At 40.6% G+C, this 22758-nt stretch overlaps 1 long non-coding RNA gene and 1 pseudogene across 6 annotated transcripts in view; both read right to left on the reverse strand.

Moving 5' to 3' along the window:
* The window catches only part of LOC107195959, a 304896-nt gene that overhangs the window by 228516 nt on the left and 53622 nt on the right, over positions 1-22758 (reverse strand). The gene's annotated exons all lie outside the window — the stretch shown is intronic.
* On the reverse strand, positions 2902-3020 carry LOC112483288 (annotated as a pseudogene).

Raw genomic sequence — 22758 nt, forward strand, 5'->3', positions numbered from 1 at the left:
AGAGTTTGAACACCTTGGGAGAAACATGAAGCCCCAGCCTTCAGCTAGCCCTAAGGTTCTTTACTCCACTTACATTAGTGACAGTCCTAATCCTTAATCCTCAGAGCAGCCTGCTCAGTAAAATCACAGAACAAGGTCCTGATTAAATACAGCTGTACAACTACCCCAAATGCAGGTTTAACAACAATCTTCTTGTCATCACTCAAAGATATTGTAAAACCTTAACACGAAAGGTTACAATTAATTATTTGTAATGTCCTAAATCCCTTTACTGAATCTCTAAAGCTCCCACACGTTTTTAACCCTCACTCTCTAATAAGTACTTAAAAAGAGAATCCTAGAAGTTAGAAGAATTAATTAGAAGAATCCCCGGCCTGGTTTTCTTGTCTTAGCTGCCTTACACAGCCTCCTCTCTGCAAGCCTCTTCTTTGCCATGCCTTCCCTTAACCTTTCCTATGGCACCATCTTTCCCGAAAAACCTGTGAAATGGACCGTTCCCCAGAGGAGTGAGGAAGCGGAGCATCAGCCCTTCCCGACCTCAGAGACAAACTAGACTGTGCTGATGGTTCTTCTCTTCCTTTAGAATAGAATAACATCGTTGCCTGCAACCCTACTTGCTTCACATGTCTGTAACAACATTTTCTGGGAGGCCAGCCCTTCGAGACCCAGGATAAAAAGCTTCCCAGGGACCAGTCAAGAAAACAGAGTAGACCTGCTTGAAAGGACATCTCTTCTAGGTTTGGGTTTCTGCCAGAGGCCTCTTCTTTTTGTAATATAATTCGATGCAAGATAAAAGAATGTTCTTTAAAACCTAATCGATTTGGGTTTGAATATTTCATAAATTTAGAGCTTAAGTTTTCAGTTTTGGGTGTTCCTTATAAAAGCTGCTTTTTAAGAAAATTGGACCCGTTGACTTTCTGGACATTCCATAGATTTTATGAGGTATGATGATGAGTAAGCCATAAAAGCATAAGGCTTTACAGATTCTATTTCCTATTAAATGCACATCAGTTTAAAACGGAGGAAAGAATTGGACTGTACAATATGTCTTTCAAATTTTGCTCAATCTAGATATTTGGAAACTGGTTTAAGGTGTTAGCCAAACCAAAAATGTAGTTAAATTCACCCAATTCTGATTTATACCACATATTTAAGCCCACTTCCCATTGAGTTGCTTCCCAGAGTGTGCTTGTCTGTTGATTACTTTAAAATATAGACCAAGTTCGGCAAAACATTATATAAACAGAAGGGAATTATTCTGTTCTCCTGCATTAAACTGAAACACTACCCAACATTTAATTTCTACTCCATATCATCTGCCTTATTTTTTGATGTAGGTCAAAAACAAATATTTTTTAAGTAAAATCATTTGTGAACCATTGTTTCATATTATAATCAAAACACCCTTTGATCTGTACCTGGGAAAGATTTAAAGTTATTCTGAATGTTGTTTTAATGCCTCCGACCTCACTTTCAAGTTTCACTGGAATATTACCATAAAACTAAGATGTACATGAACATATTGATTTATTCAACAGCGGGCAATCACAGTTCAACCATATTATTTAATTTCATCTCTGACAAATATAGTGATAGCAGAAAACCTATGTATTTTCTCCATTCCAACTTTATTATGTAGAGCAAATATGAAAGGTTAGTAACTAAACGTTTGCCGTGAATATCATTTTGGCCAACGTTCTCGAGTGAATTTTAAGTCTTTAGGAGATGAACTGCGGTATATTGTGTCCAGTTTGGTTTAAATAATCACCCCGAAAGTTCAGATCAGTATCTGAACTTTATCCAAACTATCCAAACTTCCTTTAGTTTGTGATTCAAGTCTGCAAATCTCTTGAGAACAGATGCTCTTGTAGCTTTCCCTCACTTCCTGTTTCATTGTGAGGAGATTTCCACAGAAATTCCGACACGCAGCCCCAGAAGTCTGAATGCACGATGCCTGGGGACCTTCTCTCCCATTCAAATCAAAATTGGTTATTGCCTTCATCCCCTGGAAAATTCAGTTCTTGCCTTTCTTAGTGTCCAACCTCTCAGGGCCTTAGCTGCTGTTGGGGCTCCAGTTTCTGCGCTGACCTTTGCCTCATCTGGACACCCCTTCATTGTCTGGGATTGCCCAGGCTCTGAATTCACATGATAAATATACCTTGAGCACTTTCTATGTGGCTCACACTGTTATATGTACTGGGTTTATAGCAGGAAACAGAGCAGGGGGTGGAAATCTTGTTCTCAGGGAATGAAACTCTCATGGGGGTAAAGGATGAGCGATCATCATCATCGTCATTGTCATCGTCATCATCATCGTCGTCTAGACTACATTAGATGGTTCCAAGTAGTATAGGGGAAAATAAAGCAGAAGGATAGGGGAAAGTCCTGGGAGGAGGTGGAGTAGAAATAGGAGGTGTCGTGGTAGATGTCACCGAGAAGGTGACCCTTGAACAAAGACCTGAGGAGGTGAGGGTGTGCTCGCGTGCTGCCTGGAGGAAGGCCACTCCAGGCGCAGGGAAGAGCATCTGAGAAAGCTGGGAGACGGGCATGTGCCTGGTGAGCCTCCATCCTGCTTTTCTTCTCACTCAACACATTGTCTATTCCCATGGACTAAGGGATCAATATGTTCACCACTCCCAAATCTGAGTTTCTGTTTTGAGCGCCACATCTCTAACTTCTGCTGGACATCTCAACCTGAAGGTCTTATGAGCCTTTCAAACTCAACATACCCCCAAATAGAATGTTTCTTCCCTCTAAAACCCACAGTCTTCTGCATTTCTCTCTCTCTCTCTTTTTTTTTTTTTTTTTTAGTCAAGGCAACCCTTGGTTGACCTCACAGATTGCAAGGACCTTGTCAGCTTACAGTATCTTACTTTTTATTTATTTATTTTTTATTTTTTATGCCTACAGCACCTGGTCTTCCTGGGCGGTCTCCCATCCAAGTACTAACTAGGCCCGACCCTGCTTAGCTTCTGAGATCAGACGGGATCGGGCTTGTTGAGGGTGGCGTGGCCGTAGACTGCATTTCTCTTATCATGGCACAAATAGCCACTCAGTGATCCAAGCCAGATACCTTTTAGGTGTCTCCTTTTCCTGTTCTTTCCACATCGAATTCGCTTTTCTATGCAACGCTATATACCGAGAGGTGGCTTTGCACTAGGCCCTCTGCTACACACGGTGGTAGAAAGACTGATCGGAGCCTTAGCTACAGATGGAATTTTCTCCTTTCTACCTGTCTACAGCTCCATGGCTGCAGCCTAAGCAAGTCATCAGAGGACAGTAACAGTCTCCGAACTGCTGTCCCGTCTCCACGTGCTCATCCTCTTGTCCCTCGGATCTTTGCCTTCGGAGCTAAGGCTCCAAAATATAAAAATTATAAATAATCATGGACCGTGGAGAAAAGAAATTCTTGTAATTTAATATTTAGGAAATAATTCCATTTTAACTTTTAAATAAAATGCATTCCCCCCAACCCCCGCCAGAGAAAATCATCAAAATATAATGGCTGTCGCTATGGACAAAGCAGGAAGAGGATGCCTGGGTGTGCGATCGTGGAGAAATCGCCTCTCCTGTCCCCACCTAAAGCTTCTCCTCTTCAAAATGAACAGACCAGATTCTAACTGTAGACACTTCCGATTCTTATTTTCAATAGAGGTTAGTAGAGAAAATACTACTGTAATATTGGTCTCAGAGGAAAAGATAGATTTTCTGTTTGGTGGTATATAAAACTATGTATTTCCTAATCCAGAGAAAATGATAAATCTTGCCAGTTTTTACCTGAGGTAAAGAAGTAAACAATCTGAAGTTTAATATAGCTTAGGCTGTAGAAAAGGGAAAACTTCTCCCAACAGTTTTACTATAGTGGAGAACATTCTAGAATATCCAAAAGTACAGGATCGTGAGAAAGTTAAAGAAATAATAGGAGAAGAAAAAATAAACCAAAATGGCAAACAAGAAGATTTGATATAAATACCTATATCAAATAAGAAATTATGTCAGATTATTCTACTTGACAACTCAAGAACCAGAGCAAATGGACAGCAACCCTAAAAGAAAGCACCCCTCACCCCAATATCACAATGCAATCACCAAAAACTTGCTAAGAAAAAAACAATTGCCGAAAGGTTAGGAAACCCTAGGAAAATACCACCTTTCTCTTTCCAATATGATTAAGGAATTTATCGAAGATCTACGGTAGTCATAAAAACATTTAGAAACCGGTTTTCGGATTCTTCTATTGAAAAGAAAGAAATCACAAATTCGCAAACTTATATATCTACCCATAACCTCTCCATCTCCACTCCGATATACACTAAGTATTTCCAAGTTAATGTACCAAACATAACTTTCGATTTCCCTTGCCGTCCCCCCTCGCCCCCCACTTCCTCCTCTCCCTGTATCCTCCCTCTCAGTCTTGAGGACCAGATCTCTCAGGCAAATAATCTAGGAGACAACCTCGATCATCACCCTCCTTCCCTCACCTCCCACTGCCGTGCCAGAGAAAACCCGCTCAGTTCTACCTGCACCATATACACTGAACGCAGATTCTCCCGTCTCCACTGCCATCGTCACCGTCACATTCACTGACATCTTTTCTCTTGACGGCTTCCCAACTTGCCTCCCTGCTTCTTCTTCTGTCTCCCTATGACCCATCCTTTGTCTATCAGTCAGAGCAAACTTTTTTGAAAAAAAAACAAAACAAAACAAAACGTAATTCTGGTAACATGATTTTCTGCTTAAAGTCTCCTATCAGAATAAAATTCAAATTGTTACCGTAATCTACAAAGTCTTACAAGCTCTGGCTCCTTCCTGTTCATTCACTATCTACACTAGCTCTATTGTTAGACATGGTCAGGGATGCTTTTACTTGTGAGCAGCAGAATATCTGACAAACGATGGCTGAAAACATAGGACATTTATAATGTACTTACCCAAAAGCCCAGAAATAGGTGAACTGAGAATTAGCCAAAGACAACGTGATTGAGGACCCAGGCTAATTAAGTTTCTATTCCGCCATCCTTAGCAAGCTGGATTTTAGGTCTGTGCTTATTCTCTCGTGGTTACAATGTGGCTGCTATCACATCATTTTTCACATCTGTATTTTATGCGAGAAGGGGAAAGGGAGAGAAGCTGTATCTGTCTTTTTATTGGGAAAGTAAAAGCTTTCCCCAAATTTCCCCTTATGTCTCATTACCCACAAACAGACTTCTTTGTAAGTCTCATTGCTTCAAAGTAGGTTAATGACCAGGCCTGGCAATAAGAACCGTTGAGAAAGCTATAATCTAACACTCAGCCTCCTATATTGGAAATAGGCAGGGGCGAGCCAAACAATATCATCTCACAAGCTGGTCCTCCGCTTATTCCATGAACACACCAAGCTAATCCTTCCTCGAAGGCCTTTGCATGAGTTATTCTCATTGCCAGGAACGCTGTTCCCTCCCATAACTTCTCATGACTGCTTCCTTTCTGTGATCCAGTTCTCGTTTTGAATGGCATCCCCTCAAAGAGACTCTCTTTGATTACTCTCCCTGAACTTGCCCCCCAAAACCTAAAATTACTCTCTATTCCATTACACTGGTATATTTTAGAGCACTTAGAATGAGTAGGACGGCAGAATGGCAGAGCAACAAGTTCCCCACCCCCACAAAGATGAAGACGTAGAAAAAGGAAATTATACATTAGCTGAAGAAGAGACCAAAAATCAAGAATGTTAGCTTCCTTTTTATCCAATAGCCACACTGCCATGTCCACACTCCCCACCTCCTTTCATATTCTCCAGTTTCCTTTCCAGATCTGGACGTGACTGACCATTCTGGGGGCGTTGAGAAGATGACATAGAGATCACCTAAAAGGTGATGCCTGTGCTGACCCATTGCCAGAGAATAACTGTTTCAAAAGGACAGCTTGCTTCTGGCATTATATGTTAAAATTGAGACTTTTCAGCCTCCAAAGCCTACATGTTTGGCATGAAAAGTAGAAATCTGGCATTTTTAACGCTCGTATGTCCACAAGCTAGATTGCTAGAATATGCTAGGAGTCCCAAATTGGTGTCCACTCCAGAATATTTGGCCCAGGAAAATATATATTCTCATGCCGCAGGAAGTTGGTTTGCAAAATGAAGGCTGAACTGGAGCCAAAAAGCAAGCAGCATTTGCCAGAGTGTAGATGAAATACGATAGTTTGCTGCACACAGTTTCTTTTTAAAAGTTATTTGCAGCTGCCACGACACATCTTTAAAGTTGTAATATGCAGAACTGTTATTTAGGAATTCCAACAGAGGGAAACAAATCTCAATTGTTTACATTTAAACATGATGTAGCGAGATACTAAATGTAAACATTACAGATTGGACAAAGCGATGCATGTGAAGCGTGGTTCAAATCACAGCATAGGCTTAAATGGTCCAGAGCAAAAGCAGAAATTTTCATAGCAAAGTTATATTTACTATTATTATTTAACAGACTTTCTTACAGTGCGTTGGAGAAAATATATTGTCTTAGAAAGTATTTATGTCAAAGTAATATGATGATGGAAATCCGTCGCTTTTAAAAGGAAGTTTTTAATTCTTAACAGATAACAGTAATCTTATATTTTTATTCCTTTTGAAGAAACCTGATTATAGAAATTCATCATAGAAAATTTACTAGTTAAAAAGTAGGACTAAATGTTTAATTTTAAAAGTTAAGAACTACGTGTAACCAGGACTAGCCTATTAAAATGGAATAAAATTTGGCAAGTAGATAGGAAATAGGGTGTCTGAAGAAATGAAGAGTTCAAAAAAAGAAAAAGATAAGTTCGTAAAGAGCGAAATTCAGAAAACAAAGGGGAGAGATTTTTAATTTTATTTTTCGTTTCTTCTAGTCAAGAATAACTTTGAGAGTGTCGAGATGCAATTTTCAAGGCTGAATTTTCCATTCTTTGTGACATTAGCAGTGATTTAAGGTGCAAAGCGTAGAGGTAAAGTATCAAAGGAAATGGTTTATCCTGGTAAAAAATTTGATTTTTGGTTTTCCATAGAATCCATACTCTTACTTACAAAGGTGGTGGTTAAAGGTCGAAACATCTTTAATCGTCATCAATTCTTATCTAGTCACCACCCAAACGAACGTGTCCACTGATTGTTGCTCTTTCTGTGAGATGCTGTTAACTGTAGAAACGCAAGCTTTTCGTTTGCTTTTTTGACGGCTCTATGTTGCTCTTCATCTTCAAACATGAAAAGCAGAGCACCTAGTTCTAGAGCCAGACTTCCTGGGTTCAAAAATAGCTCTCTCACTCGGTCACCACGTGACCTTAGGCAAGTCATTTCCCACCTTTTGCCACAGTTTCCTCCCCTGCGCGATAGAGGTGATGAAGTAATGCCTCCCATAATGGTATTGATGAGGATTCAATGAGAAAATACAGCTATAGTGCTTCAAATGGTATCTGCAATTTAGTCACTCAGCAGTAAGTCATGGTTACTGTTATAATTACCTAATACCATATCCATGGTTGAGAATAAATAGTAATAAATGCACCGCGACTAAATCTGCTTTGCCTGTGCCCATGTAAACAAAGCACATGATCCTTTTGTCGAATTCCGGCCTGTGGTTGTGGCAGAGACATTTAGGCCTCACGAAGTAGTCCACGCAGTAGACCAACGCAGTCCCCACATTTGCCAGCCTCTCTTGCAGTCAACTGGGACCACGTAGCTACTATGCTCTGGCCAGTGCACGGGGGGAAGTGATGGAAGCTTCTCAGCCCAGGACGACCCACAGACATTCCCGCTCGCTGTGCCTAAGCCACAGCGCCGTCGGAGGCACGCACTCTCCAGAAGACAAAGTTGCCAAATAAAAAACAGCATCCCGACATGCATCAGACTTTTCAGGAATGAGAAAGAAACCTGCGTGAAGCCACTAAGAATTTACAGTTTGTTTGTTACTGTCACAAAGTCTAGCAAAATTGTCATTACTACAGTGATTAAAATGATGCATAGCCCCTTCGGAAAGGAATTAAACACACACACACACACACACACACACACACACACACACACACACACACACAAATACATTATTCCAATCTCTTAATAATGTCCAGAGAAATCTGTGATCTTAATGAAAGAATATTCAACACCCCTTCCTCTTCTTAATTTCCCAGCCTGGCACAGTGGCCAATCTGATCCATAGCGCTATAATTTAATATCCGATTTGGCGTTATTTCAAACCTGAGGGACATGTTTTAGTATGGCCTTAACCCTGGGCTGTTTTCGGTAGCTAAATATTTACATACAAATACACTTAGTGAATTTCTGCTGATTCCTCTTGTTGGAGGATGCAGAACACGAAACGATCTGTTCAGACACTAGCTACGTTCAGGTAGAAACGAGAAGTCCACAGCCTGGCGCTTGCACCCCTCTCCCCGCCAGAGTGTCGCCTCGTGGGTTAACATTTACCCCAGTAGTTCCCCCTTTTGTAATCATTAGGCACAATAACATCCTATCTTTTCATAGGTTTATCTGAGTCGCTAGTGGATGTATATTTAGTGAAGAGATGGATTCACTGCGACAAAGCGGAACTGTTCACTTAGTCTGAAAAGTTCTTGAAGGCTGTCTTGCTCTTCTGAGCCCTGAAAAGTGGGCGTAAAATACAAATATGAAATTATCTCGGACGACCAAAGGTCTGCCCCGCCCTTCCCAAAGTGCTGAGCACATATTTAAAGAAAAAGAAAGTGACGGAGCAGGGCTGGGAGATGAGAAGTCAAGGAATAGAGCTGTCATGAGGCCGGGAAGGTCCATTGGTCTGTTCCGAGGTTTTTAAAGGCGGACAGCCATAGATCAGAGATTCGCCTTGGGGTCTGTAAGGGTCTTGTGCTTTAAAGCCCAGGAACTCTTAGGAAAGGAAGAATATTAAAGGAATTACCCCGAAAACCTTGTTGGAGAAGGTGTTTTTGGAGCTCAGGATCAAGGTTTCTAAAATGAATCTCCATTGCAAAGGTGTCAATTAAAACATGAGTCAATTAAAAGTTTTACAAGCCATATTTACAAAGTAATATATACACTACGATAGACACAGGCCGCTAAGAGCCCTCACCTCTGATGTTTTAGTGACAAGCCCAAGGGACGGTCATCATTATTCATAAAAATTGTGGCTTTTATAAACAGAAATAAAACGAAAGGACAAAATATACTTTAAAAGGGTAATGCATTTGAATGATAAAAAATATTGCTCTATGCTGATCTCTTCAGTGTTCACGATACTTGACAGAAGTTGGAAAAATGTGTCACTAGAGAATTTTTATAGTCCTTTTCTACCTGAATAACAATAACCATTTTAAAATGGATAAAAGGGATTGTTGCTTGTTTGCTTTCAGGCTAAATTTGCTTTGGTAAAAGACTATGAGAACTATATTAGCAACATGAAATTAAGGAATCGAGTGACTGTGCAGATAATTTCATCTTTATAATAATCGTTTTCACCTAAAATATTAAAATGATTTTATCTAACATAGTTTTAAAATACCTTTGTAAAATGAATTGTAGAGCTGTCACCTAGACGAGATATTTGTGTGGTGAGCTGCCATAAAACGTAGGAGCAAAGAATTTTCGTGGCTGGAATGAATTATCTAGTTTACCTGCTGACATGCCTTTTTTTCATTTTACCTCTGAGGATGCAAGTTACAGGAAATTATAGCTCTTTGGGGGTATTCTAAGCACCGTGACTTTCTCATGAAGTATACTTCACTACTGAGTTCTCTCTGTTAGGAATTCCTTATTCTTGGTAATCTCCCAGAAGAACAGTCTATACAGTAGACCCCCTTAAAGATGAAGAATAGACTTCAAGACCCCCAGTGGATGTCTGAAACCGCGGATAGCATTAAACCCTGTACATACTATGTTTTTTCCTATATGTACATACGTGAGATAAAGTTTTATTTATAAAGTATGCACGGTAAGAGATTAACAACAATAGCTAATAATAAGATAGAACAATTATAACAATGCACTGTAATAAGTTACGTGAACGTGCCATTATTAAGTAAAATAAGGGTTACTAGAAGACATGCACTGCGATACTGCAATGGGCAATCCGCTAACCGAGACAGCTACTAAGTGACTTAACAAGAGGGCAGTGTGCATGGCGTAGAGATGCTGGACAAAGGGATGATTCACATCCTGGACAGATGGAGTGGGACGGTGACAGATGTCATCACCCTCGTCAGAATGGCACGCAATTTAAAACTTATGAATTATTTCTGGAATGTTCCCTTTAATTTTTTTTTCGAACGGTGATTGGCCGTGGATAAGCAAACCTACAGGAAGTGAAGCTGCAGATGGGGCAGGGGACGACTATCAAAACATCCTCTGCAGAATCGGGAATTCATTTCACATTCGATTTGTCTTCTATATGTGACTCTGGAAAAGAAATTTATCCTGAAGTTTGCTTGGGCACCGTGATGGTTAACCGTACGTGTCAAATTGGCTGGGCCAGATCTTTGGTCAAACGTTATTCTGAATGTTTCTCTGGCTGGGCCACCGAGTGCCCAGATCTTTGGTCAAACGTTATTCTGAATGTTTCTGTGACAGTGTTTTGGATGAGACTGCATGAAGCCATTTCAGCAAATAGCAATAGCAGCAAATTTTGAAATATCCCCAAAGGATCACCAACAGCTCTCAGTAATGATAGCACACAACACTCAAAGACTCAATTTGGCTTATTTTATCAAATTAGACAAGACACCATCACGGGACAAGGAAAACTAGTCTGTCACCCACTACCAAGCCCTCCCAAAGAAGAGATGCAGGGATGAGGGATCTTCAAGGGTTCAGTACTAACCCAAAGTCTTTCTGCTACCTCGAAGAGACTGAGTTATACACGAGTGTATAAATTACCTTTAAAAATACATTTTAATAGTATTTATTGTTTCTGCTAACAAAAAAAAAATGAAGAAATTAGGGTAAACTAAACTTGTTATAGCAATTACATTATATTTCCATACAACGGAATTTCTTGACAGATTTTAAATTTCGAATCTTTCCACCCTTTGTTTTAACGTCTGTTACAGACGTTAACAGATAACCTCTAAGCAAACACCTGAATCTCACATTTCTATGATTCTATGCTTCGTTCAGGAGTGGGGCCATAATAACATCGGGCGATGCCATGGTGGGAGTCGGTGGGCGTAGGAAGATGGTAACATTATTATTTCATGCCTGGGAGAGAAGGGGGCCTATCCGTCCCATGAAGCTCCAGTAGGAACAGCATCAGGCTTATATTAAATCAGAGGAGACAGTCCTGCAACCTCCCCAGTGTACCACCTGGAGGTAGTTCCCAGGTAGCAGCACATGTTGAGGAATCGGAGCGGAGATCCACAAGCTCGCTGAGTTAATGAGACAGAGATCAGACTTTGGGATGGCCAGAACAGTTAGAATTTTGAAGCAGGGGACTGCAGGGAGCTCAACTACACAGAAAGAAAACTCTGGAGGTTGGTAGACAGGTCCCCTCAAGTCTCTGGATGAGGACTCATTTGTACATGTGCGAAAGTAAATTATTACAGACCGGGAAAAGAACAACTAGAAAACAGTAAGCCATACACCTTGTGAGGATCGTTCAGTGCTAGAAATAGTTCTGTCTCATCAGCCAAAGAGAAAAGATGTAATTCACAGAGCATCAAAGAGAGTCTTCAGAAGGGTATCTCTCTAGGAACAATGAGGCTAAATTAGGCCTGGACTGATGACTGCTCTGAACTCTCGTTAACAGAATCAAAAAGCAAGCCTCAAAAAGAGCAAACCGAGTTTAGCTAAATTAATTTTATGTAGAACCAGTCCAAGACTATTTAAGGTAATACGACAAAATCCAGCACCTTACTGGAACGGCTAGTATTTTCCCCCAAGTAATTATAAACCCACGGATCTAAGAAGCCCAATGAATAAGAAGCATTTAAAAAAAAAAATTACACACACGCACACACACACACACACACACAGAATATCATGATCAAACTGAAAAACAGTGATAAACAGTAAATATAAAGAGCTGCCAGAGAAATAAGATAACACTATGTACTGAAGAATGAAGTTAAGGAAAGTAGCAGCCTTCTCATAAACAATGCGAGCCAGAAAAAGCTATTAAGAATAAAAATGTCAACCCAGAATTCCATACCCAGGAAATACTTTCTAAACTAAGGATGAAATAAAGAATTTTTCAGGCATGAAAAAGCTGAGTTTGCCACTTGCAGATCTGCAGCCCATAAAATATCAATGACGTTCTTCGAATGAAAGGAAATAATAACAGATGATAACTTTCAATCCACACAAAGGAAACGAGCACCGGAAATGATAAATATTTGAGTAAATGCAGAAAATATTTTTCTCATGTTCTAATCTCTTTAAATTATAAGTATTTAATGCAAAAATAGTAAAAAGAATTGTGGCTTTTAAAATATGTAAAAATAAAATATATGACAGAAATAGCGCACCAGACAAGGGAGAAAAAATCAAATGGAAAGTTTTGTTGGAAGTTTCACTTTACACAAAGTAGTGTAATATTGTTCGAAGACAGACTGTGATAATTTAAAGATTTATATTGCAAATCCTAGAGCAACCATTAAAAAGTCATAGCTAATAAGTCAAAAGTAAAGGTAACATTTAGTTATAAAAAAAAAACTCAGTTATTCTAAAAGAAGACAGTAAAAGAGGTAAAAAGAAACAAATAGATACAATAAATAGAAAAAAAAATCAGGATGGCAGATAAAAACGTCATCATTTCAATAATTATGTTAAATGGAATTTATCCGAACACGTCCATTACAAGAGCAAAGAAAGAGGGGTATTTCAAATGAAAAATGAGTCAATTCAATAAGTGTATAATGATTCTAAATGTGTGTGTGTACATACATGTGTGCATATGTATACATATATATGACTAGAACTTCAAAATAAATAAAGTGAAAAGTAAAAGCAAGCAACTCCACTGTAATTGCAAATTTTAACACTATTTTCCTCAGTAATCGACAGAAAGAATAGACATCGAATCAGTAAACATACAGAAAATTTGAACGTTACTATCAAACAACTTGACCAAAGTGACCTTTATAGGACGTGCCTCCCAAAGACAGCTGAAGGCCATTATTTCCACAGAACATATAACACTGATAACTCCGATAAATCCTATCTCCACACCTATGTCCTAAACCCTAGAATTTTTCATGCCAGAAAATCCTACATATTACAGATATTTTTCTTGTCGTGCTTACTAAACATCATATTTAATATGATTTGCGCTTGTGTAAAATTTCCAATCACATATTGTACTGGTGTTTGACTTTCTTAGATCTAAAAATCATTTGTAATTAAATCATATTTTGAGTTTAAAAAAATAATCAGTAGATATTTAAGAAGAGCGATATAGGATTCCGTGTCTTAAACATAGCGTTAAAATGAAAATCAAAGAGGAAATTCATCAAAAAAGCTTCAGAGTATAGTCATGAGGATTTCTACTTCTCTGATTTTTCTTTTCTAATACAAGAAGGGGGGTGATTCCAAGACTAACTGAAAATATGTACTAAATAAAAACATTTACCTAGGAAATTAGGTGTTTGCAATGAAAACTGGTACTTGGAGAATATGTTTTCCATAGTCACACATGTTATAATATTGTAAATATTTTTATGCCCAAAGTGTACATCTTCGTGAAGAAAAATAAAGAGTTACAAGGAGGAATAAAACTTTATTCCTCCTTACTCCCTATTCTCATTACTCCCTATTCTGATGTTTCGATGACCTACTTATCTCTTCCTCTTAAGTTTGAGTTATGATGAAGAATAAAACAGATCTCATTACTCCCTGTTCTGGTGTTTCGATGACCTACTTATCTCTTCCTCTTAAGTTTTGGTATAGAAAGCTCTGGGTCAGGGGCGTATCTGATGCCAAAGCTACATCCAGATGTTCACATTGTAACTAGTTTGGTTCTCATCCTCAGGGCCTCGTCCTCACTTTCCAACTTGCAAAGCTCCTTTTGGGCGGGGTTGTCCACATCTGTCGCATTTATAGACTCCGCACTGAGAACTATTTTGTCACTGCACAGAGCCCTGGTGCACAGATGCTGGACCCGTCTTGTTCCTTGGCCTGGCTTGGTGCGTGGGATGCCTGGGGTCCACTCAGGGAAGAGCACTCACTGTTTGAATGGACGACAATCGACCACACGGGAAAAGCCAGTGAAGAAGCAGAACTGGCCCATCTGGGGAGGAGCAGAGATGGGGGGCTGTCCGAGACTCCGGCTAAGGACCCTTTGGCAGCGGAAATAAAGGCAAACGGACTGATGGGGTTCGGGAGGCGGCAGGAAGGTGTGACAAAGTATAAGCGAGTGATGCCTAAGACTGAAGACGTGGCACTGGGCCGAAGCTGCCGGAAACGAGTGACCTTGTCTTTATTTCTCTTGGGCGGGCCACAGGGTCAAGACTGAGATGTCGTGCAAAAACCCTTTTGCCATTCTAGACAAATCCACACTGGCACAGCATGTCGCTCTGTGCCCCACGGTTCGTCTGCCCGGTGTAATCCTTTGGTTAAATGCTCCAGACACCAAAACGCAGGCTGGCTCTAGCGGTTTCTTTCACCGAGGTCCAGCCTCGGGGGAGTTCTGCCAGCCGTCAAACTCAACAGCCTTTAACATGTGCAATGTTGCCCCCAGCAAATCGGTTTCTGAATATGGTAAATCGTGCAGCACTCGGAGGGGGGAGAGGGGAGGGTAAGGCTAGTGACCTCCGAGCCCCCAAACCGGTGGAGTCACAGCACCGTGTTCCTGAAAAGCTCTCCTACTTGCCACTTTGATAAAGCCAGGAGCAAATACGAGAGGCAGCACGTTGTGACACCCATTGTCATTCTCCCTGGACTTTCCTGTTTAACAGAGCACAGTGGTTTAATTCACAGCTTATGAGATTTATTTTAAAAATATCAACCTTTCAAATTTTTTCTATATTAATCAGTGGCTTCTAAAAATCCACAGGGATAAATAAACCCTACAAGCTGGCAGGGGTTTCTCGAGGCATAACTGCTGGTAGTTATAAACAGTAAACAAAACATAGTAACCATTTTAAGCACAAGAGATTGCTGTATCACAGGGGGCATAAATCATTAGCTTAATAATTTCAGCAGCAGCGTTTCCAAAGCAAAATTAGGCCAACAGTTCCCCCTGTGGCAATAATGAAGTACTGTTAATGTTAGAGAGAGAAAAAAAAACAACAAAGAGAAGGCATTATTGCGCCTTGGGATTGATTGAAAATCCAAGTTGAATAAATAACTGTAGCACTCTTGTCTCTGTATTATTCTTTCGTGAGATGGGAAAGGGATTTCCTCCAAAAACCTATATTTATTCTTGTAAACAGCTGGACGAGTCCAAGTGCACTTTCATTCAAGACCCCCCACCCCATGGTTAGCGCGTGCTAGAGGTAGGTCACGAAAGCGATGACATGTTACAGCTGAGAAGATGGCGACTTTCTCTCCGCTGTGTGGCCAGTCATCACTCACAGATTCAGAGACAGCCGACACCGTGCTCGGCTCAGAACAGGGCAGGAGGATGACGAAGCCCCCCTTTCTGGGGCTCTCCAGCTAGACGGCCAACAGTCTGGAAGCAAACACTTTCCAATTCCGAGCTGGGCCACTGGACCCGGCCACAAGAGTAAAGCCATCCTGACGTCCCACAAATTTCACCAAGTGCCAAGGTTTGTATTTTTAAAAATCTGGCTAAAAATGTGTTCATTTCAGATACGTGTACTTGGCTCTGGGACATGATCAGACAGAAGTTGCTCAGGAAGACCTTCTTGATCCCTCTTGTGTTGAGTCAATACGACAGAACCGTCATTCTGCACCCTGATTTCTTCATCTATAGTCTTGTCATTACCCTTAAAAAAGACAATTCTGACTGTAGACCTTTTTCCAATAATAACATTTCCTTAAAGCAGCATTTGACCTGTTAGCAACATTTTTTTGAGTACTTATTATGGATACGATTATCTCTTAAGAATTACTTGGTTTAAAAATTGTATGATTTGGTCAACCAGAAGCTGTATTATTTGCACAAAGTTAAGTACAAGCTTGACTTATTCAGTGGACCGAGGTGGTGATGCGTTTGACAATATTCGAATACAGATTAAACTGGAGTGTCAGAGTCACACATTTATAAGACAGACACACCCTAAGCACTTTAGAAATAATCAACAAACGTATTTTTCCCCATTTTTGTTGTGTTTTGTTTTTAATTATGACATCATAGACACAGTTGTCTTAAAGAACCCAATGACTACCCTTAATAGGTTTAATTATAGATATAATAGCTTTCTTTACTTTGGATATACACACTCTCCTTCATTAATCTGAAAATAAGAAAATTAATTGGAGAAACGGCTCTCTTCGAACCTACAGGAAAAAGTTTTCTCCAGAAGCTAAATAAATTATGACATCTTTTAGTTTTTTCTCTCTAAAAAAAAGACACATCTAGCAGTCACTACCATATATTGTAAGTGTGGCATGAAAGTCCTCTTGCATAAAAATGGTGAATAGTGCATTGCATCTATGGTCAAGGAGAGGTCAGAGCTAAATAAAATTGTGAAGAAAATGTGTTTGTCTTTATTGCTGCTCCTCTCTCCCTTCCCTGGGCCCTTCCCCTCTCCTTATCTCTTCCGAGCTCCACGTAGCCTCTTGAGGGACTCTACTGAGTAATGTCACCATTCTTATTTAAATTTGGTGGCTCCCAAAGGTTCCTCATACCTATGACCAGGACAAGGTTATTAATAATATATACATAAATAGGATTTCACGAATCTCAGCTCCAGGGCCCAGAGGTACATATACGAAATATATCCATCCGATACTGAGTGGAAGAATAAGCTAAGAATAAACCTATCCATAGACAGTTAGTCAGGATGGATCACTGAGGATCCAATAGGCCACAAAGATCTTCAACCTGAAAACTCGTCGAAATGGACTGGCAGCACCCACAACAGGAGAACATATTTCAAGTCATTTCTGATAAGAAAGAGTCTAGTGTCTAAATATATAAAGAAATCTTACAACTCAACAATAAAAAGACAATGACCCTAACTCAAAAATTGGCAAAGAATTCGAATAGACATTTCTCCAAAGATACACAAATGACAAATAAGTACTTGAAAAGATACTCACTGTCATTAGTCATTCCGAAAGAAAATGCAAACCAAACCCACACGGAGATGTCACTCTGTACCCACTAGGAAGGCTTTAATCAAAAGATGTACAATAGCACATGTTGAGGAGGATGTAGAGAGATTTCAACTCTTCCACCTTGCTTGTGGAAACACAAATGTTGCAGCTGCTTTGAAAAACCACTCGGCAGTTCTTCGAAAGGTTGAATATAGAGTTACCAACCTCTCAGCAATTCCACTTCCAAGTATATGATGAAGAGAATGGAAAACATGCCCAACAAAAACTTGTACACAAATTTTCACAGCAACATTATTCATAGTGCCAAAAAGTAGAAACAACGCAAATGTCCATCAACGGATGAATGAGTAAACAAAATGTGGTATGTCCATGCAATGGAATAAAATCCACAAAAAAGAAAAGAAGCACTAATACATGCTACAACATGGATGAGCTTGAAAACACACTAAATGAAAGAAATCATACGCAGAAGGCCACATAGTGCATGTTACATTTATGTGAAATGTCCAGACAGGTAAATCATAGAGACGGAAAGCAGATTAGTAGTTGCCAGGGGCTGAAAGGAGGAGATAAGGGGGTGTGATTGCTAATAGGTTCACCATTTCTTTGCGGGTAATAAAACGTTCTAGAATTAGCAGTGATGAATGTACCATCTTATGAATATGTGCATAAATATGCTGAAATACTCACTTTTAAAGGATGATTTTACGGTATGTGAATAATAGTTTTAATATTAATTTCTTTAAATATTAAAGAAAAATTTGCCATTCCTATGTTTTAATGTACTAAACCAAAGTAGAAATTCCCCTGTCTTCCAACCCTGATTTAATGCAAAACAGGGTTTTAATTAAGTGACTTCCTTCTATCGCGCTGTGTCTAGAACGTCTCATATACCTGAGGAGTCAGACTGACTATCTGTTCTCAACAGGAGGTTCTAGAAAACAATCTGAATGGGACATACCAATGTCCTCAACCACCTTTTCCGAATTCGACGGTTTCTTTTCTGAGGACACACCCGATCGCTCTCCCCACACTATTCTCCTCGATTATGCTTCAGAAGATTTATAAAAATGAGACAAATCATGCATCTATTCGTTTTGCTTGTTTTTTTATTGACTATCTTCCCTCTGGAATATAAGCCTCATGAACTGAGAAGTTGGTTTTGGCACAGAGTGAGGTAGGCAGGAAAGAAACTTTTGTTGAGTGAGAAAAATTGGAGTGCTTTTCTTCCTTCGTTGGATGATGGGAAAAATAAAAACGGTAGAGTTATCCAATATTTGAAGAATGTTGAGTCCTCCCCGAGCCCTCCTCTTTCTGATGGTGACTTGCCTGTATCCCTGGGGACTTCAAAATCGAGCTCTTATGCATCCCTGGCCCTACATGCTCCAAATGTCAGTGTCCCCGCCTTCATCTTCTGCTTTCTGTATCTGTTTCATTCGATGATCCCTTCAAGTGTTTCTAAACCCAGTCTAAAAACCTAACCCTTATTCCCAGTTGAACGATTTGCTTGATAGTTTGGCATGGGAATCTAAGGTCTGACCTGGGAATAAATTCTGATTACTCGTGTTCTCATGGCCAAAGCAAAAGATCAAAGGTCTTTCCCATTTCTACTACTGTGCATTCGAAATCATATTTCAGCCAAACAAAACATCCCATTATACATTATAAGGGTTATGTAAGTCACAGCCTTTGGCCTCGAGAAGTTAAACTTGTCACAGAGATGCTCTTTCAAAAAGGAAAAGACGACTCCGTGGCCTCATTTCTGATGGCATGTTTGTTTTGCCCTAAGTTTGATCTCAGAATGTATTTTTAAATATCACATACACAGGCCTGTGTTGAGTTATTCCAAATCATTCGATTCATTTATCGCTACCTTCCTATATTTCTGCTGCCAGAATGTATTAGGCAGAATACTTCTGATTGTCTTTCAGACAGTAGGATTAAAAGAACTCGATGAAATTTATTTTTGAAAATTAATTATTCGATCATTTCTAATATACAATCTATCACTAGACTCTAACAAGCCGAAGCCCCCATCACCGCTGTCAGGGCCGCTGAGAAGGACAGCTAACGACACCTCACCTGGACGTCTCACCTGCACACCAGCTCCTCACCAGCGGAATGTCCAGAGTTCTTTTATAACTTATCTCTACCCAAACCTCCATTGCAGTATGATTTCGACTCAGAAACATATCTGCGGGGAGTGTGGGAAGGCAAATCTGCCCGAACCTCACGTGCCCCCTCGTGATGTCACCAATGACAACACACATCTGGATGTTTTGAGTCATCCCGATGACTGGATTTTCCCACTCTTCGCTTGGACTTTTTGCCTTTGGCCGACAGAGCTATATCACGCTGGGCTTGACACTGCTTCACCTTTCTTGTTGGCCATACTTATCCTGACCTCCACGCGTTTTTTTTCCCACTATGTCATCCCAACCTAACTAAGCACCAAGCCTTACCTTGCTGCGCCCTGTCCAAGACATACTCCTCCCTTGAACCCTGCTCAGGCACCAGTCACTGTGTGTCTCATTACTCCCTGATGGCTTTACAGGAGTTAGCGATGGGTAAGACCGTTATGAACATAAATGCCTACTGCCTCAATCCAGCCACCAATAAGCATCGGTCCACGTGTCTTGGGCACCTAAGGTATGAACTTCCACTCTATAATCGTATCTTCTCCGAGCATGCGCCAAATGAAAAACAATCCGATTTCCTTTAGCCGATGCTGCCTCGAATGTCTATTTCCTGAAGGCATACTGCGGGGACCCTCGGGGCTGACAAACATAATAAACGCCACGACTGTCCTGCCCTCAGACCAGCTGCTTCATGATACATACCAATGGGGTTCTCGATTATGAAAAACGCAGCACGGCGGGATGACGTAAATGTTTGCGCCAACTTTAAACCGATGAGAAAGCCACTTGATTTAATTCTTGCAGCGCTGCATAATTCAAAAATAGAGTTAATTGCAAACTGTGTTTACGCGGCTGCCGTTGCCCACAACGTAGCGAAAAGCGGCACAAGCATCTCTTTGTCAGGATTATGAGACTCTCTCTTGAGTCCCTGCATCAGAATTTCTGAAAGTGACTTTCGGTTTTATAACCTGAGCAGGCACTGTTATTACTGTTTCAAATCTCATTTTTTTTTTTTTGTACCTTTACACGATGTTATCCAAGTTCATCGAAGGGCGCTGCTGAAGTTAGTGCTGAAAACAAATCCAAAATCAATACCTTTGGAATAGGAATAAGATGGGACAAAGCACGACGGGAGAGCAAACAATCGCCAACATTAATTTAGAAAAGAGCCCTCAGCAAAATAATAAAGAAAATACGAAGAGTAACTTCAAGGCAAATATACACTAAAATGATTATAAAGGTATAAATTCCGAAAACACATTCCATTGGTGGGAAAACTCGTTTTGAATTATTTGAGTTTAAGTTATACAGAGTCTCCAGGAATAACATTTCTCTCCTATGAAAAGCAAGTGCCCTGTACTTAAATTTTATTTCCCACCGCTCTACCTACGATCCCTACCGTTTAGCTAGAAAGGTCTCTTTATTATTCCATGCATCCTCTGCCAAGGAAACCAGTATTATTCCCTTTCCTATTTCTTTTATTACACGCCTCTTCCTGTTTTAATATCTTCACTCTTCCTACCCACTAATCCAAATTCATGGCCCAGCTTCAAAGGCCCACTCAAGTTCAAGTTGTACCTACCTGCCCTTAGCAGAGGCACAGGACTTTATTCTCGGCAGGGAGTTTTGCCATTATCTAGTTCAAATATTTTCCAACTGTGCAACAGAGAGACACTTAGGAGCCTTTCAAAAGAGAGTCAGAGATGGGAAAGAGGGTACAAGTATGCCACAGAATCCCGAGGTCTCCCCGTCTTTCGTCCAGCATTGCTTTCATCGTTCTAATCATTTTACTTTTCCAAGAAAGAAACTGCACGAACGGTAGATTCCAGAGCTTCGGGGGAGGGAAATTTTGCACCCCAACATGATAAATGAGGAACTGAAGGCTGCCGGTAGAAGATCGTGTCCTAGTTTACAAACGGTCTAGGAGGAAAACGAGGCTAAAACCCTGGGATCGTTAGACTTGCACCTCGGAGACGCCGGTGGATTTTCTGTAGCGCTAAAATACAATCTCCTATTGATGATTCTGTGGTGTCTCGTCATGTACACGTTTGTGTCCTGTCCGGGTCGCCGAGAGAGGCTGCAGGGGCACCGTGCCAAGGTGTAATTTATACACCTCTGTTCTCCCAGCAGAGCCCTAGCTTCAGACAGTACACTTGTTCTACGTGTACTGTGTTCCCAGAAACACAGACATTCTTGATTCATATATAAAGTTAAGCAAAACAACATTAAAAAGATCAACATGAGGGTATTGACTGAAATGTCATAAACTCTACCCTTCATAGAAACTCTCTATTTCTAAACTGTACTCATTAAAGTTGACGTACATGGTAGTCAGTACAGACTTTGCCATTAAAAAAAAAAATGAATGTTTCTGACCTCATTTATATTTTTACCCTCATTCGTGTTTACAAATCTAATATCGATCGGTTAAACTCCTGGTTCTAAGTGCCTCTCTGTTTCTGGCCCTTACATCTCATCTGGCGGATCGCTGAACAATTGCAACGAGACACTTGAACAAGAAAAGCTGACTTCTACTGTCAAAAGATGTTTCTAAATTTTTAAAAAATAATTTCGAACTTTCCTCAATTCTTCGTCGTTAGCTCGTCCCCCGACTGCTCCGTTCCTCTGATAAACTTCCTGAGAGGGCGTCCTGCACATGCTGCTCTACTTCCTCCTCCCTGAGCTCCATCTTCAGGTTCTGTATTCTTTACCTTTTCCATGGAGGTTCTATTTCTCCATCTCTCTTCTTCCTCTATACGTTGTATTTCGTTTGCTCTCTTCAACGTGCTAGACTCTCAAAGCTATGTTTCTAGGTGTGTCTTCTCATCCCTGCCTTTAGATCGGGGTACAAGAAGCCCTCTTCTGGCTTTAGTCACCTGCCCTGCCCTCTACAGGGTGGGGGAGGGGGGAGTCCGCACTCCCCACGGCACGGGCTCGCCTGGAGCCTACATCTTTCCATCCACTTAAACTACGCTCCTCGTACCCAGGACCTCAGAATTCCTCATCTGAATTTTGCTGAGTCTGCTTCCGGGGCCTGAGTGTCCTCTTCTTAAATTTTGGACCACACTCTTGATGTGTACGTGTACCCCAAGGTCCTAAAGGTGGCCAAGGACTGGTTGCTTGTGAGAATGGGGGCTGCAGGCAGTGGGGGTGTGGGCAGGGGTCTAGCCTGCACCCTGGGACTTCCCAGAGTGCACCGAGGCCTATGCCATAGGGCCAGGGTGTGCAGAAATGGGGGCGGGAGACTCTACGTAATCTGTTGCCACTGCATTTTAGTACAGAATTCTAATTCAAACCTGGCCTTCAAGGTTGATATGAAGGCAATTTTGTCATTACAGGAGGTTAGACTATATTTTATTTAACAGTTTGTGGCTTGATTTATAACTTAAATATTTAACATATGGTATGTGGTCCTCTATTTTTACTCTTATCTGAAGACATAAAAATCTT

The sequence above is a fragment of the Pteropus alecto genome, unplaced genomic scaffold (assembly GCF_000325575.1).
Source record: "Pteropus alecto unplaced genomic scaffold, ASM32557v1 scaffold65, whole genome shotgun sequence".
Classification (NCBI taxonomy): domain Eukaryota; kingdom Metazoa; phylum Chordata; class Mammalia; order Chiroptera; family Pteropodidae; genus Pteropus; species Pteropus alecto.